We start from the raw sequence: 24159 nt of genomic DNA, 5'->3' as shown, positions 1-24159 counted from the left end.
TACCATTGTGATAGAAGACAAGAAAATATTCACAATTCTTAGAAAATATTGTTTGAAAATACTGTGTGTGTGAATACTGAGCAAGTATTCACACACACACACACACACACACACACACACACACACACACACACACACACACACACACACACCAGCAGCAACAACTGCACTAAGGAAACATCAACAGTGAAATGCGTGCAATCTAAATGTATCACCTGATAATTTCATACCACAGGATTAAATGCATTGAATATAGGTATAGCTGCCTTCTTATAAGACACTGATTTGTTCCATTTATATTAATTTATTGTGTTTACTCTTTGTATAGTCTGGGGTTTGTCTTTTACCTGTTTGTCCTTGTCTGTTATGGACCCTGAGTCTGCAATAAAGTTTTGAATTGAATTGAATTGAATACTATTGTAGATGCTGTTATTCTTCCACTTGTCCTTTTCTGAGGAACTGAGCATTATTCTGAATATTTTTCTTTTTCAACATGACTCCCCACATTAAAATGCATAGCCCTCCCTCCACTAAAACTTTTTTTTTAATTTGGCAATAAATCTGTGTGTTTTATTAGGTTTGATTCCCAATTGTTTGTTAGTAAACTGTGTTATCTGAACATTTTTCACTGTGCTCCTAAATGTCTTTGTGTGCTCCTATTTTATTTTTTTATTTTTATTTTTTAATTTAGGATCATACACTGCTCAAAAAAATAGAGGGAACGCATAAGCAATGCAATGTAGCTCCAAGTCAATCACACTTTTGAGATATCAACCTGTCCAGTTAGGAAGCAACACTGATTTGTGAATCAATTTCACCTGTTGGTAAATTGTCTAATTTCCACCAGGTGGAAATTAGACAATTTGCAAGACAACCCCTATAAAAGGAATGGATTTGCAGGTGGTGGCCACAGACCATTTGCCTGTCCTCATCTTTTCTGGCCGATCTTTGGTTAGTTTTTCATTTTGCTAGTGCCCTCACCACTAGAGGTGGCATGAGGCGGTATCTGCAACCTACAGAAGTTGCTCAGGTAGTGCAGCTCATCCAGGATGGCACATCAATGCGTGCTGTGGCAAGAAGATTTGATGTGTCTCCCAGCACAGTGTCCAAAGCATGGAGGAGGTACCAGGAGACAGGCCAGTACACCAGGAGACGTGGAGGGGGCCGCAGGAGGACAACAACCCCGCAGCAGGACCGCTATCTGGTGCTTTGTGCAAGGAGGAACAGGAGGAGCACTGCCGGAGCCCTACAAAACGACCTTCAACAGGCCACTAATGTGCAGGTTTCTGCTCAAACAGTGAGAAACAGAATGCATGAGGATGGTATGAGGGCCCGGCGTCCACAATTGGGGCCGGTGCTCACAGCCCAACACCGTGCAGCCCGATTGACCTTTGCCAGAGAACATCTTGGTTGGCAGATTCGCCATTGGCGCCCTGTGCTCTTCACAGATGAGAGCAGGTTCACACTGAACACATGTGACAGACGTGAGAGAGTCTGGAGACGCTGTGGAGAACGTTCTGCTGCCTGCAACATCTTCCAGCATGACCGGTTTGGCGTTGGGTCAGTGATGGTCTGGGGAGGCATATCCTTGGAGGGCCGCACAGACCTCTACGTGCTAGCCAGAGGTACCATGACTGCCATTAGGTACTGGGATGAGATTCTCAGACCCATTGTCAGACCATATGCTGGTGCAGTGGGCCCTGGGTTCCTGCTCATGCATGACAATGCTCGTCCTCATGTGGCCAGAGTGTGTCAGCAGTTCCTGTATGTCGAGGGCATTGATGCTATGGACTGGCCTGCACGTTCCCCAGACCCGAATCCAATCGAGCACCTCTGGGACATCATGTCTCGTACCATCTGCCAATGCGATGTCGCACCACAGACTGTCCAAGAGTTGACCGATGCCCTGATCCAGGTCTGGGAGGAGATCCCTCAGGAGACTATCCGTCGTCTCATCAGGAGCATGCCCAGACGTTGTAGGGAGTGCATACAGGCACGTGGAGGCCACACACACTACTGAGCCTCATTTTGAATCGTCTTGAAGAATTTCCACAGAAGTTGGATCAGCCTATGTTCTCATTTTCCACTTTGATTTTGAGTATGATTCTGAATCCAGACCTTAATGGGCTAATGATTTTGATTTCCATTGATCATTCTTAGGTTATTTTGCTCTAAACACATTCCTCTGTCTAATAAATAAAGATTTTCAGCTGAAATATTTCATTCATCGAGGTCTATATTGTGTTTTTAGGTGTTCCCTTTATTTTTTTGAGCCGTGTATATACTCCTTGGGGGAAAAAAAACTTAGCGTAGAGCCTTGCCTGGTACGATGTGTGTGTTATAAATGTCCGTGCCTGATCCGCGCGGCTGCCCAATTCATTCTGCAAATGCACTGGACATGCCAAAAGTCAACGCATGCGCAGTACTGTTCACCTTGGGTGAGTAACCCGATGTTGTATTGCTCATGTGAGTGAAGAATCTACACCATTAGTGCTGCCTTTGGTTACTGTCAGTACCCGATCTACATATGCCGGCTGTCCACTCCATTTTGCACATGCACAAAAGTCAGTGCATGTGCACAATTATACCGTTCCCTAACCCTAACCGTAATGCGCACATGTTTTACTTCCCGTGTATGTGTGTGTGTGTGTGTGTCGCACAGGGTGATGTGATGCGTCTAGTGCAGTAGCGCAGTAGTTAAAGGAAAAATGCACGCTTGTTTACTGCCTGATTTTCTAACCTCTCGCTCCCAGCTTGCTGCCGCTGGCTAGCCCATGTGAACAAGGAAGCAGCCCAGTGTGTAAGCCTTCCCTCACCATGACCTGTGCCAGGCCTCCTCGTGGCCACACACGGTAACTGGGCGTCTTGCAGCCTCAGGCAAACTTGGCAGGGGATCTCAGACTTGCAGTGGTCCCCAGAGGCTGTTCATGGCCAACTACTGCCCCGCTGCCTTGTGGAAAGTTTGTTGACACAAATGCCAGAGGAGCACACACCGAGAGAAAAGCAATGTGTTTGGCGGCACACATTAGGCGGTTCTTCGACAGTCTGGAGTTTTCGGCAGCCTCCTGCAGTCATGATGGGTGACTGGTCATCCTGGGTATAAGCACTTGCCACCAGGACCAACATGTCATGTTAAAGACAGTGCTACTGAGGACCGCACACCCCATGTGGCACTCTAAAAACCTCCTTACATAGGTCTCCACCTCTGACCACAGTGTACAATATCCGGCCTTATGTACAGTCGAAGTCTTGTGGCGCTGGGGTGTCTGGCAAGTGGCAATGGGAGCAGGGTAGAATTGGCCTAGGTACTCCTAGTCAGAGCCCTGCACATCAGCGGCATGGGGTGTATGGTCACTAGCAGCTGGGATTGAGTGGTAGCTGCTTTCGGCAGACCCCTGTGTGACTGAGCAGCCCTATTTAGGGACTACACTGCTCACCCCAATCGGGGAGGGGCCTAGAAAGGGTGGCCTAAAAATTGTCCACTCAACCAACCTTCTGGGTAGGTTGCTGCGCCTACCGGGAATTCCATCCTGTGGTAAAAACAAGAAAACGATCCCATTCAAATTGGCAACATGGAATGTTAGGACTCTCCTTGATAATGATGGCAAAAGACCACATCGAAGGACCACACTGATTGCTGAGGAACTGAGACGCTACAACGTGGACATTGCTGCTCTCAGTGAAACCCAGCTCTTGAGTGAAGGCTCCCTGAGAGAGGAAGGAGGAGGGTACACCTTTTTTTCTGGAGAGGCTATCCCCCTGGTGGACAACATCCGCATGGTGTTGGACTGGCAATCAACAACAGCATTCTTCTCAGCCTTACTGGAACAACCACTGGACTAAGTGAGAGTTCAATGACCCTCCACATCCCCCTAGCAAAGGCACACTATGCCATTCTGTTTAGTGCATATGCACCAACACTACCAGCTGACAATGGCGTGACAGACAGCTGCAACTAGATGAGGCCCTTCATTGTATCCCAAAAAAGGAGAAGACCCTTCTTCTGGGAGACTTTAATACTACGGTAGGAAAGAACAGTGGTATATGGAGTGAAGTAGGCATGGGGTTGGCCAGGTCAATGCAAATGATCTGAGGCTGCTAACACTCTGCAAAGCATGACCTTACCATTACGAACACACTGTTTCAGCAGAAGACCAAATGGATGCACCCACGATCTAAACATTGGCACGTGATAGATTGTATCATAACAAGACGTACTGACACTAGTGATGTCTTGCTGACCCGGGCCATGAGAGGTGCAGAATGCCGGATGGAATACCGCTTGATCGTGACCAAGCTCCATATCAAAGTGTGCCTCTCACAGCGTCTCAGGAAACACATAAAATAAGCAACTGAACTGTGCTAAATTGAAGTCAGTCCCAGCACAGATAGCACTAGAGTTGGAGGCCATTCTGAGTTCTGACAGTTGAATGGATCAGAAATGGACCTCCCTAACCTCATTACTACATCAAGCTGCAATCGTCTCCATAGGCGACAGAGCCAGAAAACATCAGGACTGATTTGATGAGAACACTGACATCATCACATCCCTGCTGGAAACGATGCGTAGGACACACAGGGCTACTCTCAACTGCCCTGCATCTACCATCTTTTGGCAGCAGTGGCAAACAGCAAGTAAGGAGGTACAAACAACATTGCACACTCAGCAAACTACATGGTGGCTGAACAAAGCTCATGAGATTCAATCATATGCTGACCGAAATGATATGCACAACTTCTACAAGTCTATAAAGACTATATATGGCCATAGGAACTGCTCTATCACACCCTTAAAATCAGTGGATGGACTGACAACCCTGAAAGACCAAAAGTGGACCCTGGTAAGGTGAGCTGAACATTTTGAAGCCCTCCTTAACTTACCAACTGACCAATCCATCCTGGAAGAGCTGCCAATTTGTCCGCCCATCCCAGACCTTTACCACTCGCCAACTTTTCAAGAAGTAATGCAGCCATCAACTCCCTCAAGAATAATAAGTCCCCTGGCAGTGGTGGTATCTCAGCAGAACTCCTAAAACAAGGAGGATACTTGTGCACGAGGATGATCTGTCAGTACATCCTGCATGCCTGGGACCAGGAGAGTGTCCCTCACAATGGGAAGATGCTAAAACTGTCACCCTGTACAAAAACAGGGGTGACCAGTACAGTTGTGGCATATCCATGCTAGATGTTGCGGGCAAGGTCCTAGAAAAGGTCATGCTATGCAGGATGGTGAAGCACTTGACAGAACATCTGCTACCAGAGTCACAGTGCGGTTTCAGCAAGAACAGGAGTACTGTGGATATAATATTCACAGTAAGACAGCTATAGAAAAGTGATGCAAACAACATCAGAACCTTTTCATGGCTTTTGTCGAACTCTCCAAAGCTTTTGACATTGAATCGTGTGCTACTTTGGAAAATCCTGAGAAAAATTGTCTGTTCGAGTAAATTTGTGAACATTCTATCACAGTTCCATGATGGGATGGTGGCATGGGTGCCACCATCGCCGGTGCTCTTCAACTTTTACCTCCTATGTGTCACAAAACTTTTTCATAAAGATCTGGAAGACAGCCATGGGATCACAATATACTTTAGGGTAGATGGAAACCTCTTCAACATTCGAAGGCTCCAGGCAACCACCAAGTTGTCAGCAGTGCAAGTCCTTGAGCTGCAGTACACTGATGACTGCGCTCTTGTAGCTCACACACCAGAAGACTTGCAAACCTTCCTTGCCGCAGTTGTGAATGCTTACAACAGGCTGGGTCTATCAGACAACACCACCAAGACTGAGGTGTTATGCAAATGGTGGTCCAGCCCCCCACCCACTATGCCTGTCTTCACTGTAGAACACCAACCACTCTCAGTTGCTCCATCTTTCAAATACCTGAGCAGCATCCTTTCTGAGGGCTACAATACTGATCATGATCACGAAACTCATAATAGAATCAAACAAGCATCTGTAGCCTTCGGCAAACTCCGACGTAAGGTCTTTCAAAACAAACATCTCCACTTGCACACCAAAATTGCCATTTACAAAGCCGTCTGCATCACAACTCTCCAAAACAGATGTGAAGCCCGGGTCACATATAACCGCCACCTAAGGTTGCTGGAACGGTTCCACATAAGGTGTCTGCAGCGAATCATGGGGATCAAGTGACGTGACTGTGTTCCCCATGCTGAGATTCTTGCTAGGACAAACTACAAGGCATAGAAGCCACGGCCATTGAACACCAACGATACTGGTTTGGGCATATCATCAGGATGCTACAAGAATGCCTGCCACGTCAAGTCCTGTATGGACAGCTTCATCTGGGCCTTCAGTCCGCAGGTGGTCAGAAGAAGTGATACAAAGACCAGCTAAAACATTGCTGAAGAAGAGTTATATTGACTTGTTGAGACTGGAGCAAGCTGCCATCAACCTTTCCAATTTGTGAGAGATCTCCCATAGAGGTATAGAACAGCTGAAAATGGAAAGGAATGTGAAAAAAAACAACAGAAAAAGACTATGCAGACACATAACCATGCCTTCCTCCACTAACTTAAACTTCATATGCCCAATGTGCAATAAAACTTGTTGATCAAGAATTTGACTCTACAGTCATCAAAGAACACAACGTTACTGAGGAGGGACATAATCATCAGACTCGATGGACCACCAGCAAGCAAGCAAGTGTGTGTGTGTGTATGTGTGTGTGCGTGTGCATGTGCGCGTGCGATGTGTGTGCGTGCGTGTGTGTAAGGTCCTTCTCCTTATGTGCAATTATGATGTGAAAACCAGTGATTGACTGAAAGTGGAGGACCCCAGTATCTAGACACTGCGCATTGGCCTTAAGTAATTGAAAACATTTGACATAGTAGCTTTTTAAAACACTGACATGTTGGAACACAGCTTTTTTAAAATAAAATATTGCAAGAGCTTTTTAAAACAGTTTTTTTAACATTGAAGCACTGAAACAATTTGTTGAAACAAAAAACTTTTTAAAATGTTTACACTGCATTTTACAGACATATTGGTTCTTCAATAGTTTTTTTTCTCACTGTGTGTGTGTGTGTGTGTGTGTGTGTGTGTGTGTGTGTATGCGCGCGCGCTTTCGTGTACTAAGGGACCGACATCTGTGCAATAGCAAATACCACCAAAATCACACATTGGCCCGTGGATACTACACGCAAATGATATTGGCTTGTCAGCTGCATATGTATGCAACCAAGTGGTAAAAGGCAGCTATCACTATTGTCCACTAGATGGTGCTGTTAATATCCTAGCGTGTAGAATCGCAAGGTCCGTTGGGTAATCGCGTGACGTAATAAGGACGTTCAGAGCCATCCGTCTGAGGAGGAAGGTGCAGTCCCATCAATTGCGCTAGCGTGTTATAAAGGGTAAATATGTTCAGTTTTACTTTCATACACAAATATTCACCCATATGTGTTCACAGTAACCTTGGGATCGATATATTGCATTCAGAACATGTGGTGACAGATTTCGATTTTGTTCACAGATCGTGTCAGAGCAGGTGCTCGTGGTGTCGGAGTAGGTTTATGTCAAGGGTTGGCTAGTTGAAAGCCAAACTTGAGTTGACTTTACTAATGTGTTCTGTTTACATTTAAAGATGTTAAGTATATAAATGAGCCAGTTGTTTATTTTCAAATGCTTAAATGTTGTATTTTGTCCATGCACTGTTACACAAGACTGAGAAGTGTGTAGCATGTTCCATTCATTGTAATGCATTATTCACGGAATATTTTCATGGAAAGATTGCAATTTCAGTTTTGTGATATTTTTCCATCCATCCATTATCTGAACCGCTTATCCTCCCAGCGTCACGGGGATGCTGGAGCCTATTCCAGCAGTCATTGGGCGGCAGTCGGGGAGACACCCTGGATGGGCAACCAGGCCATCACAGGGCCGACATATACACACACCCATTCATACCTAGGGACAATTTAGTACGGCCAGTTCCACCTGATTTACATGTCTTTGGACTGCGGGCGAAAACCGGAGCCCCCAGAGGAAACCCATGCAGACACGGGGAGAACATGCAAACTCCACACAGAGGACGAATCGGGATGACTCACGAAGGTTGGACTACCCCGGGGCTCAAACCCAGGACCTGCTAACTGCTAGCCTACTACCTCGACGATTTTCATCTTGTTAATAACACATAGCAATTACGCACAAGATGGGACCAAAGAAGGCAAGTACAATTACAGAGGAGGAAGCTGAAGACATAAAAAAATCTCTAAACTTTATGTCAGAAGAGATCACAAAAATCCTTAAACAACAGAAACTGATAATGGACTTGATAGGAGAAATAAAGGACCTGAGAAGACAACATCACGACAAAGATAAAAAAATAACTATACTGGAGGGCCGTGTGGCAGACTTGGAACAATACTCCAGGATGAATGACCTGATTATTAGTGGCTTGGAAATCCGGCCTCAGTCCTACGCCAGGGCTGCAGCGAAGGATCCAGAGCCCACCGAGCCTGACCTGGTCTCCCTCGAGCAGCAAGTGATCACCTTCATCTACAGTAAGGAGATAAAAGTGAATAGCAGAGATATCGATGCGTGTCATCCTCTTCCCCAAAAAGATAAAAACGCGAAACAAGCCATAATAATTCGCTTTGTGAGCAGAAAACAAAAAACAGCACTGCTCAAGCAGGGAAGAAAGCTGAAAGGTGTAACAGAGTTGAAAATGACCTCACTCAGATAAAGTGAATTCTCCCAAAATTTGTATTTTAACATGTTATTGTATTCCAATGCTTTTTGATGGTTTGTGTAAACCCCAGATGTTGTACCGCATTCACTAAGGTTAAATATGAGGCTGCGCGACTGTTTGTCTATTTACTTTCGCTTTGACACATTTTGAGCATTTGCGCTATCCGTACCATAGAGCTAGACCATTTCCGCTGGAGGTAAGCAGGCTTTGGGAGCGCTCCGTGAATAATTTGATATTTCAATAGATAAACATGTTTTTTCTTTGCAAACTATGGGTTGGATATAAATGTATATAAGTTGTACTAACTAATGCTCTCGAAAAGTAACGATAGAAAGTGATTTGTAAGTGTTTTAACCGAGTTAAAGTATAATTTTGGCGGCAACCACGCTGCGCTGTGCTTTATGGAGAGCATTGTTCTTATTTTGGTTTTTATGCTATTTTAGACTTGTATGCAGTCGCGTTGCAGCAGAAATCTCATGGATTGTTGTTTTATTTGTGAATGCAGGTACGTGGTTTATGTATAATGTAAATGTGTAAGAACTTGGTTATGAATATTGCAAGAGTCAAGAATTTCTATGTTAAAACTATACGATCACTCAGTGCGCTATGCCAGTGCTGTCTGTCCTTTTGTTTGGTTTGTTTTGTACTTTTGTTTACACGAAGATTAATGAGTTGTGCATTTTGATTTCCATGTAAGTTTAGTATGCTATGCAACGCATGAGGTTAGCCAGGAGAAACATTGTTTGCTAGCTCATGCACGAGAGAGCTAGACCATCTCCGCTGGAGACTTGTATGCAGTCGCGTTGCAGCAGAAATCTCATGGATTGTTGTTTTATTTGTGAATGCAGGCAATAAAAGCCACTGTTAGGAACCCCTGGTCTGAATCTCTATCACGAACACCTGCACAAGTGAGGGTTGTTACAAAGGCACCAATGTGTATCTCAACGAGTACTTGATGAAGAAAAATGTGGACATCGCCAGACAAGCACGCATCTTGAAGAAGCAAAACAGGATTCAATCAACATGGACAACAAACTGTAAAGTGTTCATAAAACTGAATGGATCTCCAGAGGAAGCTAAAGTACTGGCCATCAAGGACATTGCAGAGCTGGACAAGTATCAGAGATGACAACCCTTAGACCACAGCAAAGGTAATAATTCTGACACCCATGACAATTACAACCCATGACGAGCCTCATTGACACATGCCACTCATCTCCAACTGGAGATATTAATCAGCAAGTACTGATCTCAGAATATGAAACTGTTCGACTGAAAACCTTTGAATTCACTGAACATAAAGGACATGATATGGAGAATGATATTGATCCTGAGAACAATTTCTACATCAACACACATAACCCTTGTGAATACTATACTGAGGAACAGTTTAACAGAAATTCAAAAATTAATGGATTAATGTCAATCATACATTTCAATAGTAGGAGCCTGAATTCAAACCTTTCAAAGCTCCAACACTGTTTAAGACAGCTGAAGAACCAGTTCACTGCAATATCAATCTCTGAGACTTGGCTTAATGAGGAACAAACTGCCATGGTCAATATTGACGGATATGAGATGTATTCTATGAATAGGAATCAAAAAAGGGTGGAGGGGTTGCTTTACACATTGACAAAAACTGTAATTGTAAATCTATCAATAGTATGTCACAAGTAGTAGACAATATCATGGAATGTACTACCGTAGAAATAGAACTAGAGAAATCAAAAAACATACTAATAAGCAGTGTATGCAGAACTCCAGGATCATGTATTGATACATTTAGGGAAACGTTATTGGAGATGTATGAGAACATAAATAATAAGAAAATGGTTTTTGTTTGTGGGGACTTCAATATTGATTTGTTAAACCCACTGAACACAATACCACTACAGAATTAATTAATTCAATGTACAGTATGAGCCTGTATACCTCAATCACGCGCCCGACCAGAATAACAACTCACAGTTCTACACTAATTGCTAATATATTCACTAATGTCATTGATAGGAAAGTAATAAGTGGGTTAATAATAAATGACACAAGTGACCATCTGCCAGTGTTTGCAGTCATTCGGAGCTGTACAGGGTCAAATAAGAATGTTACAACACGCAAAATGATTAGACAAAAAACAGAAGGGACAATTAATTCTTTTAAAAACGACCTGATGGTACAAGACTGGAATAAAGTATATGTGGAAGATGTAGACGAAGCCTATGACACATTTTTGTCAATAACAACGGCTCTTTATGAAAAAAACTGTCCTCTTGTTAAGAAAGTAGTAAAACAGAAAATTACTGAAAAGCCATGGTTAACTAAGGAATTATTAAACTCATGTAAGAAGAAAAATGTATTATATATAAAGACTTTTTAAAGATCAGAACAAAAGAATCAGAACACAAATATAAGACGTATAAAAACAAACTGCCAAAAATTATGAGAAACAGCAGAAGGGATTACTACAGCAAATTACCAGAGGACAATAAAAACATCATAAAAAATACATGGATGGTATTGAATGATATTTTTAAAAATAAAAAGGGGGAAACTGGATACCCAAATTGCTTCCTAACCAAAAATAATAAAACTATCAACGATATGGCCTTAATTGTTAATGAATTCAATTATTATTTTTTTGGTCGTGTTGGTCCTGGTTTGGCTAGGGAGATTGTAAGCATTGGCTGTAGAAATGACGTGGCAAGTAAAGATGTACAGCTAAAAGAATTTTCGTTTTTAAAGGGAACAGATGAAAAAGAAATTACTGACATTGTCAAAATATTTAAGAATAAGAAGTCAACAGACTGCAATGGTATTGAAATGTCATTAGTTAAAGATATTATTTAGTGTGTGGTGAAACCTCTTACATATACTATATGCAGTCAATCTCTGTAAAATGAAAACAGCTAAAGTCATACCCATATACAAGGCTGGAGATAGACACACACTCTCAAATTACAGACCTGTTTCTTTACTTTCATAATTCTCTAAAATACTGAAAAAATATTCTACTCAAGGTTGGATGACTTTATCACAAAACATAATGTACTGTGTGAACAACAGTATGGATTTAGAACCAATAGGGCTACCGTCATCTGCACTCACTGATTTTGTGGAAGAGATAACAACTGCTGTAGAAAAGAAAGATATGCTGTAGGAGTATTTGTGGATCTAAAAAAAAAGCATTTAATACGGTTGATCATGACTTATTATTAATAAAACTACAAAAATATGGTATCAGAGGACTAGCTCTGTCTTGGCTGTCCAGTTACCTAAATAATAGGAACCAATATGTGCAAATTAATAATTATAAATCACAATTAATGATGGTTAAGTGTGGAGTTCCTCAAGGCTCAGTGTTGGGGCCATTGTTGTTTATTTTGTACATTAATGATATATGTGAGGTTTCAAAAGCACTAAAAATATTTTTATTTGCAGATGACACAAACCTACTTTGCGGTGGGGACAACTTGGAACAACTTTTGGATACAGTGGGAAATTAATTGAAGAAACTAAAGAGTTGGTTTGATTCAAATAAACTAACACTAAATCTAAGCAAAACGAAATTCATTATATTTGGGAATCAGTCAACAAACTCAAACAAGAAGCTCATGATAAATGATGTAGAAATCGAAAAAGTGTCGGAAATCAAATTTCTTGGAGTAATAATAGACATAAATTATGTTGGAAACCACATATAAAGTATATTAAAGTAAAAATATCAAAGTCAATTGCAATACTATATAAAGCCAAAGATATCCTTCATCAACCAGCACTATACGCATTGTACTGCTCCTTCGTACTTCCATACATCACCTACTGTGTGGAAGTGTGGGGGAACACATACAAAACAAACACAGATGCAATTTTCATCCTTCAAAAAAGAGCCATAAGAATTGTAAACAAAACCACTTACAGAGAGCCCTACAAACCCACTCTTTATCAAACTGAAAGCACTAAAATTTAAGGATTTGGTTGACTTCAAAACAATTCAAATCATGTACAGAGTAAAAAATCAGCAGTTACCAAACAGTGTCCAAACGTTGTTCCAAAGGAGGGAAAGTAAACACGATCTCAGAGGAATATGTATATTCAAAAAACAACTAGTGAGGACAAACGCAAAACTTCATTGTATATCCATCAAAGGAGTCAATCTATGGAACAACTTTACAAAAGAAATGAAGACGTGTACATCAATAAGTAAGTTTAAACAACTCTTTAAAAACAACATATTGAATAGATATAGGATGGATGAAGAAAGAGGTAGACTGGAATAACATGACATGATACATGATGTGTAAGGTACCTTGTTTGACTTGTACTGTTTTGTTTATTTTGAGCTCTATGCATTGACATTTCTTTTCTTTTTTCCACTTTTGTTTTGTCTTGAAAGTTTTGTTTTGGTTTGATTTGATTGATAAAGTATGAGAAAGGGGTAGGACCAGAAAAGTTCTTTACTTCATCCTACGCCCTTTTTGAACATGGTCTAGTTATTACTTGTGTTGTTACAGAGTTTGCAAAATATGTTCACTATTATTTCCATTTGTTCTTGTATTCCTGACTGTGTATTTTATTTTGTTAGTTTAGCATGTTCGAAATAAACGAAACGAACAAAAAAAAGGTGACCGCGCTAACCACTGCACCACTGTGCCACCCTGTGGCATATATATATATATGTCACATTTTTACTAGGGCTGGGCAAGTTAACGCGTTATTATCGCATTAACGCGTCAATGCCGACAATTATTTTATCGCGGATTAACGCAGTTTTTATTATTATTATTATTTTGAAAGTCTGTTGCTCACTGGCTCTGAATACACATACAGACAAACCATGGGTCACAGGAGGGGTGGGATGTTGATCAGTATTGGCTTGGCCAATGAGAGCATTTAGGGTGGGCCTAAGACTGCTGCAGCGCTCACATGAACCGGAACAGAAAAGAATTGGCGTGGAGAGAAAAAAATGGAGAAAGGTAACAAACTATTACATGGACATTTTCATTTTAAATCAATTCCAGACGGCGGAGTTGATACAATGAAAGTCATTTGTAACTACTGTAATGTTGAATTGTCCTATCACCGGAGTACTTCGAGTCTGAATTATCACCTAAATGCAAAACACATCGTTGATGCCAGCAAATCACCCACCAAAGGGAGGCTTCGGCAGACTACATTAGATACGTTTGGGAGAAGTATAGATAAAAAGATGCAAGACAAGCTAACCGATGCCACAGCGAAGTGGATAGCTACAAACTGCAGGCCGGTGAGTATTGTGGAAGATGTCAGTCTGAGGAATATTCTTAGGATCGCAACGAATGATGGCATGTATGAGCCTCCCTCAAGACGCACCATCACGAGAAGAATACACGAGTTGTATGAAAAGGAGAGGACTACAAAAGCGACGGCGTTACAATGTGCACCAACTGTTGCTCTCACTGGAGACTATTGGACATCGCTGGGTAACCATAATTACCTCGGAGTTACAGTGCATTATATTGATGAACAGTGGGAGCTGCATTCACATGCTCTGACTGTAATGAAAACAGAAGACAGACATTTTGCTGAAACGTGCACGGGGCATTTTATTCATGTTGCACAGCAGTGGAACATTTCAAATAAAGTCAGCACACTTAGCACAAATAGTGCAAGAAATATGATCGCTGCTGCTAGACATCTGCCTTTTGAACACGTTCCCTGCGTCGTGCACAGTCTCCAGCGTTCTGTCACAGTATCTCTGCAGAACAGTGCGTTTGACAATGTCCTGGCCAAATGTAGAAAAGTTGTGAGCCACTTTAAACACAGTCCAGCAAGTGCTGCAGAATTAGAACAACAACAAATTGAACATGGGCAAAAGAAGGAGTCGCTTATACAAGACATTCCAACCAGATGGAATTCGACTCTGGACATGATAAAAAGCATCCGCAGAAACGAACAGCCACTGAGGGATGTCCTCACCATACACAACACCAAGATTGCCATGCCAACTACAGCTGAAATGGACAAACTACAGAGGTTGGAAACGCTACTGGAGACCTGCAGGTATATTTTACATCATATATTTCTCACTGTCCTGTCTGAGTGCGTGTGAGAGAGAAATAGTGCCTGTATGTGTGTGTGTAAATATAGCATGAATATGTAGAGGACATTTTAGTAAGTGAATGCAATACATTTTGACTGAAATGGGTTTGATTGTTTTGTTTTTTTTGCAGGTATGTGGCTGAACTTCTGGGAGGAGAAAAGTATGTTTCATGCTCTGTGGTTCTGCCTGCTTTTTGCCATCTCTCTCGGGTGATGGAGAGCTCAGATGATGACCCTGCCTACGTGGTCAAATTCAAGTCTAGTTTCAGAACAGACATGGAGACACACAAGGAAAATGCCAACATTGCATATCTGAAGATTGCTACCGCATTGGACCCACGATTCAAGGACCTCAAGTGTATACCCAGAGCTGAGAGGGGTGAGGTGTGGGCCTCAGTCACCAACTTACTGAAGGAACAGAGGGTTGTTGCAGAGAAACCTGTGGAAGCAACAACATCTGAGCCACCAAAGAGAAAGTTAGCCCTATTGGCTGCTTCATCAGAATCTGATTCTGAACAGGAGGAAGACTCAGTTGAGAACTGTGTGCATCGATACAGAGCGGAGCCCACCATCAGTACACAGGCCTGTCCGTTAGAGTGGTGGTCCAAACATGCAGGCTCACACAGCAGGCTGGCCTCCATTGCACAGAAGTACTTGGCCACACCTGCAACATCCGTACCCTGTGAAAGGTTGTTTTCTCTTGCTGGTCATATTGTACAGAAGAAGAGAGTTTCTTTATCATCTGAAAATGTAAATGACCTTGTGTGTCTTAGCAACTGGCTTGGTGAAGAGGAGTAAGAAAATGTAAAGTCGGAGGAATGGATAAATGTAGTTGTGGCAGACTGTGGGGAGGGAGTGGGTGAGGCGTGGGCTGGGTCCAGGTGAGAGTCGAGTCAGCGGACTGATTCTCCCCTGGGCCCAGGTTCATATAGCACCTTATTTGTTATTGTTTGCAAATCAAATGTTATTGCACCTTTGTTCATATAGCAGTACTTTTAAAATAAAAGTGTGCAATACACTACTTTTGAATTCATTGTTGAATTTTGCGCATAACAATGTGATTAATCTCGATTAATCGCAGGAAATATGCGATTAATCGCGCGATTAAAAACAATTGTTGCCCAGCACTAATATATATATATATATATATATATATATATATATATATATATATATATATATATATATATATATATATATATATATATATAGTACCGATAGTGGCCTGTAGGAGCGCTATACAGCAACTGCCTGTATGTATGTACAGAGACCTGCAAATAAAGTTCAGTTATAGAAATGGTGACCAAGTGTGTGCGTGCTCAATGATACATGGTACCAGAGTGAGGTCAAACTAGCCTACAAAGATGAACAACATTCGATCCCCAGAGGAGTTGAAGTTAAGTGGAAATGTCCACGAGAATTGGAAAGCTTTTAAGCAAAGTTTTGAGTTGTACGTGTGTGCAATCGGTCTAGAAGATGCGAGACATGAACGTCGGAAGCTAGCATTGCTTCTCACAGTGGCAGGCAGAGCCGCGAGGGACGTTTTCAACACGTTTCAGTTTCCTGAGGAGGGCCACTGATCACAAGCCACTTATTGCCATTTCCAGAAAGCCACTGGGGGATGCACCGCCGCGCATCCAGCGTCTTATGTTACGTCTACAGAAGTACCACATGACATTCGAGTTTACTCTGGGAAAGTACTTAGTAGTGGCAGACGCTCTCAGCAGAGCGAGTTTGAGGGGCACGGCCCTGAGCAGCACCGAGCAGGAGGTGCAAATCCACGTGGACTGCGTGAAAGGCCAGCTGCCTGCATCAAACGACAAATGGGCCCAGCTCGCACAGGAAACGGCAAGCGACAGAGAGTTGCAGGATGTCATAGCAGCCATCCTCTCACCCGGAGATGAGGCCAGGATACTGCCAAGTCCGTATCGCCACACCAGAGATGAGCTGTCAGTGATCGAAGGGGTACTCGTAAAAGGTAAAAAAATAGTAGTTCCCAGCTCCATGAGATCAGAGATGGCTAAATTAGCACATGAGGGCCATTTAGGAATCGAGAAAAGCAAGAGGCGGGCTCGTGATGTACTGTTTTGGCCATACATGAACAGAGATATTGAGACTCTAGTACAACGATGTGAGATATGCCAACAGCATAGGTATATGCAGCCTAGAGAGTCGCTTCTGCCTCATAGCAAACCGACTGAGCCATGGAGAAAAGTAGGTGCAGACCTATTTCAGCTGAAAGGGAGAGACTATTTAATCATAGTTGACTACCATTCAAACTATCCGGAATATGCACTGTTGTCTGATACTACAGCAAAGCAAGTGATCACTCATTCTAAGTCCATTTTCGCAAGGCATGGTATTCCAGAAACCTTAGTAAGTGATAATGGGCCGCAGTTTAGTTGTCAGGAGTTCGCAGACTTCGCTAAACAGTATGGATTCAAGCATGTAACCTCAAGCCCACTGTACCCGCAGTCAAATGGTCTAGCGGAAAAGGGAGTGCAAATCATCAAACGGCTGCTAAAGAAAGCAGTGGAAGCAGGTGAGGACCCGTACCTGGCCGTCCTCAACTACAGAGCTTCACCACTGGCATGTGGCCGCTCGCCAGCAGAGTTGCTGATGAACAGGAAGCTCAAGACAAAGCTGCTGTCGGCGGAGCACCTGCTCCAGCGCGCTGACCACTGCACACAGAGAGAGCACAGGTCCAAACATGCCTATGACAAAAGAGCACGGCCCTTGAGACCTCTGGAACGAGAGGACCTAGTGAGAGTCAGATGCGATGGAAGATGGGGACCAGTCGCACAAGTCCTCAAAGAGACTGCTCCAAGATCATATGAGGTACTTACCAAGAGCGGCAACATGATCCGCAGGAACCGGAGACACCTGCTGAAGATTCCACGCTCTGAACCACAGCCTGTAGAGAATGGCAATGACAGGGAGGCTCCGGGAGAGCAAATAGAAGGGGGGCATACTCAATCAGACACAGACAGCCCTCCTGTCGTCAAGTCACCCTCACCTGGGGGGTAGCGGGTTCAGCCACCATCCCCGGGGGTGGAGCAGGTTCAAAGGCCAAGTAGAACCATTGTCAGACCTAGGAGACTTGTAGAGGAGTGCTAATAACACACACAGAGTGGGTTTTTATTTTTAATTTTGTGTTTTATTGCAGCTTTGGAGTTCTGTTCTTGGGGTCATATTGGGTTCTGGACTCATGTTATTTGTAAATTTATGCTGTATGATTCCAAAGCAGTGTTTAATTTTGTGGGGGAAAAAAAGGGGGAGGTAAAGAGAAGTGTAATAATTGTACTGTTACTGATTGAAGATAATCATCTATTATTCTTTAAGATCAACTTTATCTTAATCTTTAGAAAAAGGGAGATGTACCGATAGTGGCCTGTAGGGGCGCTATACAGCTACTGCCTGTATGTATGTGCAGAGACCTGCAAATAAAGTTCAGTTATAGAAATGGCGACCAAGTGTGTGCGTGCTCAATGATACATATATATATATTGTGAATAGTGGATTAATGTGATATTCTCTGTGATGTTTTTTATAGGACAGAGAACCACTGTTGTTTTTTATGCACTAGTATTTTATTTTGATATATAGATTTTTGGGCGGCATGGTGGCGCAGTGGTTAGCACGGTAGCCTCACACCAAGAAGGTCCTGGGTTTGAGCCCCAGGGTAGTCCAACCTTAGTGGGTCGTCCCGGGTCGTCCTCTGTGTGGAGCTTGCATGTTCTCCCCGTGTCTGCGTGGGTTTCCTCTGGGTGCTCCGGTTTCCTCCCACAATCTGAAGACATGTAAGTCAGGTGAATTGGCCGTACTAAATTGAACCGTACGAAGTATGAATGGGTGTGTGTGTGTGTGTGTGTGTGTGTGTGTGTGTGTGTGTGTGTGTGTGTGTGTGTGTGTGTGTGTGTGTGTGTGTGTGTGTCGGCCTTGTGATGGCCTGGCAGCCTGTCCAGCGTGTCTCCCCGCCTGCCGCCTAATGACTGCTGGAATAGTTTCCAGCATCCACGCGACCCTGAGAGCAGGATAAGCGGTTCAGATAATGGATGGGTATAGATTTTTCGTTTAATTTACATCCTTGAATTTTCCAAATCAGTAATGCTACTTTCATATAATAAAGTAGTCCAGATTAAAGAGCTCAACATCTTTTTTTGTATCCTCTCTGGATTCTTACTTCACCAGGCTACATGTATATGTTGCCATCTGGCACGACCTGCCAGCGGTCTATGGCAGGAGTGGGATCGAACTCCACTACATTAACGTTAACATTAGCTGCCACAGTTAAAGCTTGTGAATAGTGATGGGCAAAGGAGTTCTTTTCAGTGTACTGAATCATTAGAATCAGTTCAACAGATTTGTTAACCGAATAGTTGACCTACTACTACTGTGTAGTCCCCCACTCACTAAACTGAAACATGGCTGAATGTTCAAGTTCAGCTCGCTAACTAGTGAACTGAGAACGTTCTTGTATCACTCAGTTTATCCCTGCACGTTTGCTCGCAACTGACTGGGAGCTCAACTGAACTGACAGAGAATGAACGGATAGTTTCAAGAAGTGATTCAGTGTAGTTTGTTTACCCAAAAGTTTTGAATCGTTCACAAATGACGCAACACTACTTGCGAAGCCTCATTAGCTAAACCCTGCGAATCCCCCTCTCCGGGTTCCTTTCTCCTCGTCTCATTTTCACTCAAAATAAAAATTAATGGTCATAATTTTTCACTATGTCTTTACAATACTTTTTAAATGTGTCTGTCCATGACTGACTACGGTAGGTCGTAATCTTCACTCACATACTGTGCTTGTAAATTATTTTTCCGGTTCGCACATATCTATTTTTAGGGGCAAATGTGAGTGAAATACACCGTAGAGCCCTGCACATCCAAGCTATGGTTAAGCCTGCAACAGGGGTTATTTTATGAGCGTGTATTGCCGGCTTTTGTTTATAAATTTTTGAGTGGGCCCACAACATTAAAAGCAGTAATTTGATGTTGTTGATTCATGCAAACAGTTTTATTCAGAGTTAATAGAGGTACTAGCTGAGCTGCCGTTGAATCAATCAGATTTAAAGGGTACTTGCCTGTCATTTTATTTTCCATTACCTTGGTGGTAAAACAGCTGTTGTATTTTTTTTTTAGGACCACTAAAGTGAAGCCCTAAGAGAACACCAAATGTGCTTTTATTTTATTTCAATTTTTGGTAAATAAATAATATAATTTTATATCATTTACCTCTTTGTCAGTTCAATAAATAGGAACTGTTAGGAGCTGACTATTCATGGTGATAAGGTCAAGGGTTAAAATAACACAGTCACACGATCATACTTTAATTTCAACTGTGGATATTTGGAAGTTGTAGTCCATATACAGGACATTACATTAAAACAGCAGTACACAACTTTTCACCTTTCCCCCCTGGCATTTCCAAGTGGTATTATTGTTTGTGCTGCTGTCGCAAAGACAACTGGATCACTTTCCATGATCCATGTAGAAATGATCAACACCACTTTGGAAATAAGAAAGAAGCATGTTCACTGAAGAGGTAAATTGAAATTGTCACAATTTTATATTGAATTTAGGAACAGACAAAAGCAATTGTAATGATGTGCATTGCATAGTGATAACAGTTTGAGTAGCATTGCTTTGCACAAACAAGTAACTACAGCAGGGGTTGGCATCGGGGTGGAGGGGGGAGTAACGTTAGAAGAAAACAGGAGAAAAAGCGTGGAGACATGAATGTTTGTGTTGAGACAAGTGAAGTGGGTTGGTGGCATGTTTACATTTTTACAATATGAAAGAAACTGTAATGGAGATGGTGATAACATATTTTCTGTCCATTGATTCTCATACAAAGTAGATCATGATATTCATTCATATTATTTTCATATGAACAAGTAGATCAGCCTGACAGCCAGTGTGACTGGATACTGTTTCAATATTTTATTATTATTTATTATTATCATTATTTTACTATATTATTATTATTGTAGATTAGCTAACAGGAACAAAGCCCTCTGGAAATTAAAAGACAAGTTTATTCAGATAGTATACTCAGTGCAACTTAAATGTAGCGTACGTAGATGTAAGTAGTGTGTCATCAGATTCGCCTCTGCAATATTCCACATTTATCATATAGACAATAAAAAGAGGGTGGCCACCTAACAAATTATTATGAGATGTACCCTGAGAAGCTACACAATGTAAACATGTCACTGTTTCACAATTATAGACTTATGTGTGGTGGCCCACCACAAATATATTCTCCAAACAGATAAAGAAGCAGATGTGGTTTGACCTGCCATCTCCAACCAAAAATGATCCAAGAACATGTGAGAAATACTGATTGTTGTCTGCTAGGATGAACAGATATTACCCCACTTCTCCATGTGAAATGAAACTTTGTAAATGTGTGCGGTGCATTTGTCCACTTGTATGACTGCAAACATTGATTTAAAAAAAAAGAAATGTATGCTTTTATCACAGGATTCAAGTACTGAAAGCGCTTCATCCTCTGAATCAGGACCGACGGGGAGAGGAGCCAGAGGGAGGGGAGGTGTGGAGGAAGGGGGAGAGGGAGGAGGACAGGTAAGGGTCAGAGACCACATTGAGCCTCAGGATCGGGAGATAATGGAAGAACTCCAAGCAAAACAGACAGCAGAAGTGCTGGTTTGTGTATTCTAATGTATATCCATATTACTCCCAAACCATGTAATGCACTAGTGGCAGTAAGTCACCAAACTAGGTTTTCAGTAGTGTTGTTTCATTTCCTTTCACAAGCCAAAGTGCAGGCCGTACCCAGCCAGCATAAGAACCGGCTCTTTGTGAAGATTACTAAAAGGATGCCTGGGATGGTCTTCGATTGACTTGCATTGTCTGCTGAAAGACCGGGTCCCAACATCCCGGACAGAGAGCAACCCCTATGGTGCACATGCACCAACTGCAAGGACATGCAGACCAACCTTGAGAGAAAGTGCTCCCACCAGAGTCCAGAGAACTGCACCAGCAGAATGGCCCATATGAACTTTTATATCTTAGAAGAAGGGATCCTATAGCTGGCCTTTGCAGCCGGGAATGACATTTTTGCCATTGATGATGGCCAGGAACCAGGGATAGAACAGCAGCAATACAGGCACACTATCTACAGACAATTTGTTTTGTGGCAGTGTGGTCATTTAGCCCAGGAGAATAGAGTGGTTATCCCAAGCTGCTGTGTATGGACAGAGCCAACTCAACTCTATATAATAATTTAGAAATTATTATCAGGAATCAGGAACATTTATTTGTTATTTCATTCCATGCACCTGCGCACATGAAATGAAATGAAATATAATTTCCCCCAGCCCATGGCAGTGTAACACAAAGACAAAAACACATATCCAAACTAGAAGAACACATATATCCAAACTACAAAAACTACAAAACGAATATATATCCAATGTATCCAAAAAAACAAAAACAAAACAAAAAAAAATCACTGTACAAGAGAGCAAATATAAGGGTGACTGTCGGAACTGCCGGTCTGCATAGTCCAGCAGCCAGCTTAGCCTGCCTCGCTTCTGCGTCCCGTCAGACTGCACTTGGTGTTTCCTCCTCAGGTGCAGCTCCAGGCAGGGCCATGGTCCCTGGGCCCACTGGACACAGCAGACCATCTCTCCCAGCCGATCCAATGCCAGCTGTCCCAGCCATCAAACGAAGACAAAACTTAAGATGCAGACGTGGACAAAGACACTGCATGGACTGTACTGGGTAAGGCCACCACAAACATAAGTTCACGCCGCTATCTTCCCACACTGGTACTGGGTGAGGCCACTGCAAATGTGAATTTGCGCCGCCATATTCCCACACCAGAAGCAGTGTGGCTTATTATGTATGTATTAGTATGTATTTTTATATAATTTGTAAATACAATAATCTGATGACTAAAGTGCATCACTGAAAACTTGGTCCTGGCGAATGGGGGTCATCCATAAACACAAAAGAATTAGGGAAACGATAACAAAACCTAAGTGCCTTTTTTTTAAAATTAAAATTTCTGAACAAATATTTGAATAGTAACATTCTGAAAGTCCTGTGCTTTAGAAAAGTCCTTATAAAGGATAGAAGACGCATTCATATCTTCACCTGTACGGTCCACGCTGTCTTCCAAGGGATGGTGGCACTCTGGTGTCTCCATTCAAGATTTAGGCCAAGTTCTGTGGGGAAATAACATCATCTCTTAGATTGTACAAAATGTAAGGCAATGCAACTTCACTTGACCCCATCCTCTATTCCACAGCTATAAATATAACATTTAACCAAGTTATGTTATCCCATACCCTTGTGCATTACGTATAAGGTAACAATGAAAGCCTGCTTGTTATGGCAATAATAATAATAATAACACCCAGAGCGCTTCATATTGAAGGAGGTAACTCACTTCAACCACCACCAATGTGTAGCACCCACCTGGGTGATGCACCGCAGTCATTTTGCACCAGAACGCTCACCACACATCAGCTTGGAGTAGAGAGGGAGGAATCATTGAGCCAATTACATGGGGGGATGATTAGCTGGCCAGATGGAGAGAGCCAGGTTGGGATTTTTTTTTGCCAGGACATTGGGGAACCTCCTGCTCTTTGCGATAAGTGCCATGGGATCTTTAATGACCACAGTCAGTTAGGACCTCATTGGGATTTGATATCTGTTGTTGTTGTTTTAATTAGGACCAGAGGAAGACTGCCCCCTACTGGCCCACCAACACTACTTCCGGCAGCAACTCAGTTTTCCCAGGAGGTCCCCATCCAAGTACTAGCTAAGCCCAAGTACTAGCTAAATCATTCTGCCCCCCCACCTATGGAACTCTCTCCCACAAGACATTCGTGGAATTGACTCTCTTTCAACCTTCAAATCCCATCTCAAAATACACCTTTTCAAACTGGCGTATTCAGTCTGTTCCATACTTCATTGAGTTGTGTGCAGATGATGGTTTTATACTTACCTGTTGTATTAACTTTTTATTGTCTACCCTGCTTTGTTTTGATTTTATGCTGCCTGATACAGTGCTGCTTCTTTTTTAACTGTGTTCTGTAAGGTGTCATTGAGTGCTCTGAAAGGTGGCCACAAATAAAATTTATTATTATTATTATTATTATCTTTATGTGGATTAGGTGCAATAAGAGCCAATGTAAATTTTACTCAAATCACAACTCTGCTGGGTGACTCTGCGGCCTTATATTTTTAAATGTAAAGATGGGCATCCTCACTGGTGGGATTGCACATGGGATAATTACTTCCCCTGCCAGCAAACTATTAAACACTGGTGTTATACCTATTACTGCCTCTGACTTGGAACAGTTTGGGCCTGACATGGACAGTATGTGTTT

This window comes from Lampris incognitus, chromosome 7, assembly GCF_029633865.1.
Source record: "Lampris incognitus isolate fLamInc1 chromosome 7, fLamInc1.hap2, whole genome shotgun sequence".
Lineage (NCBI taxonomy): Eukaryota > Metazoa > Chordata > Actinopteri > Lampriformes > Lampridae > Lampris > Lampris incognitus.
This window is presented reverse-complemented; position numbering follows the sequence as displayed.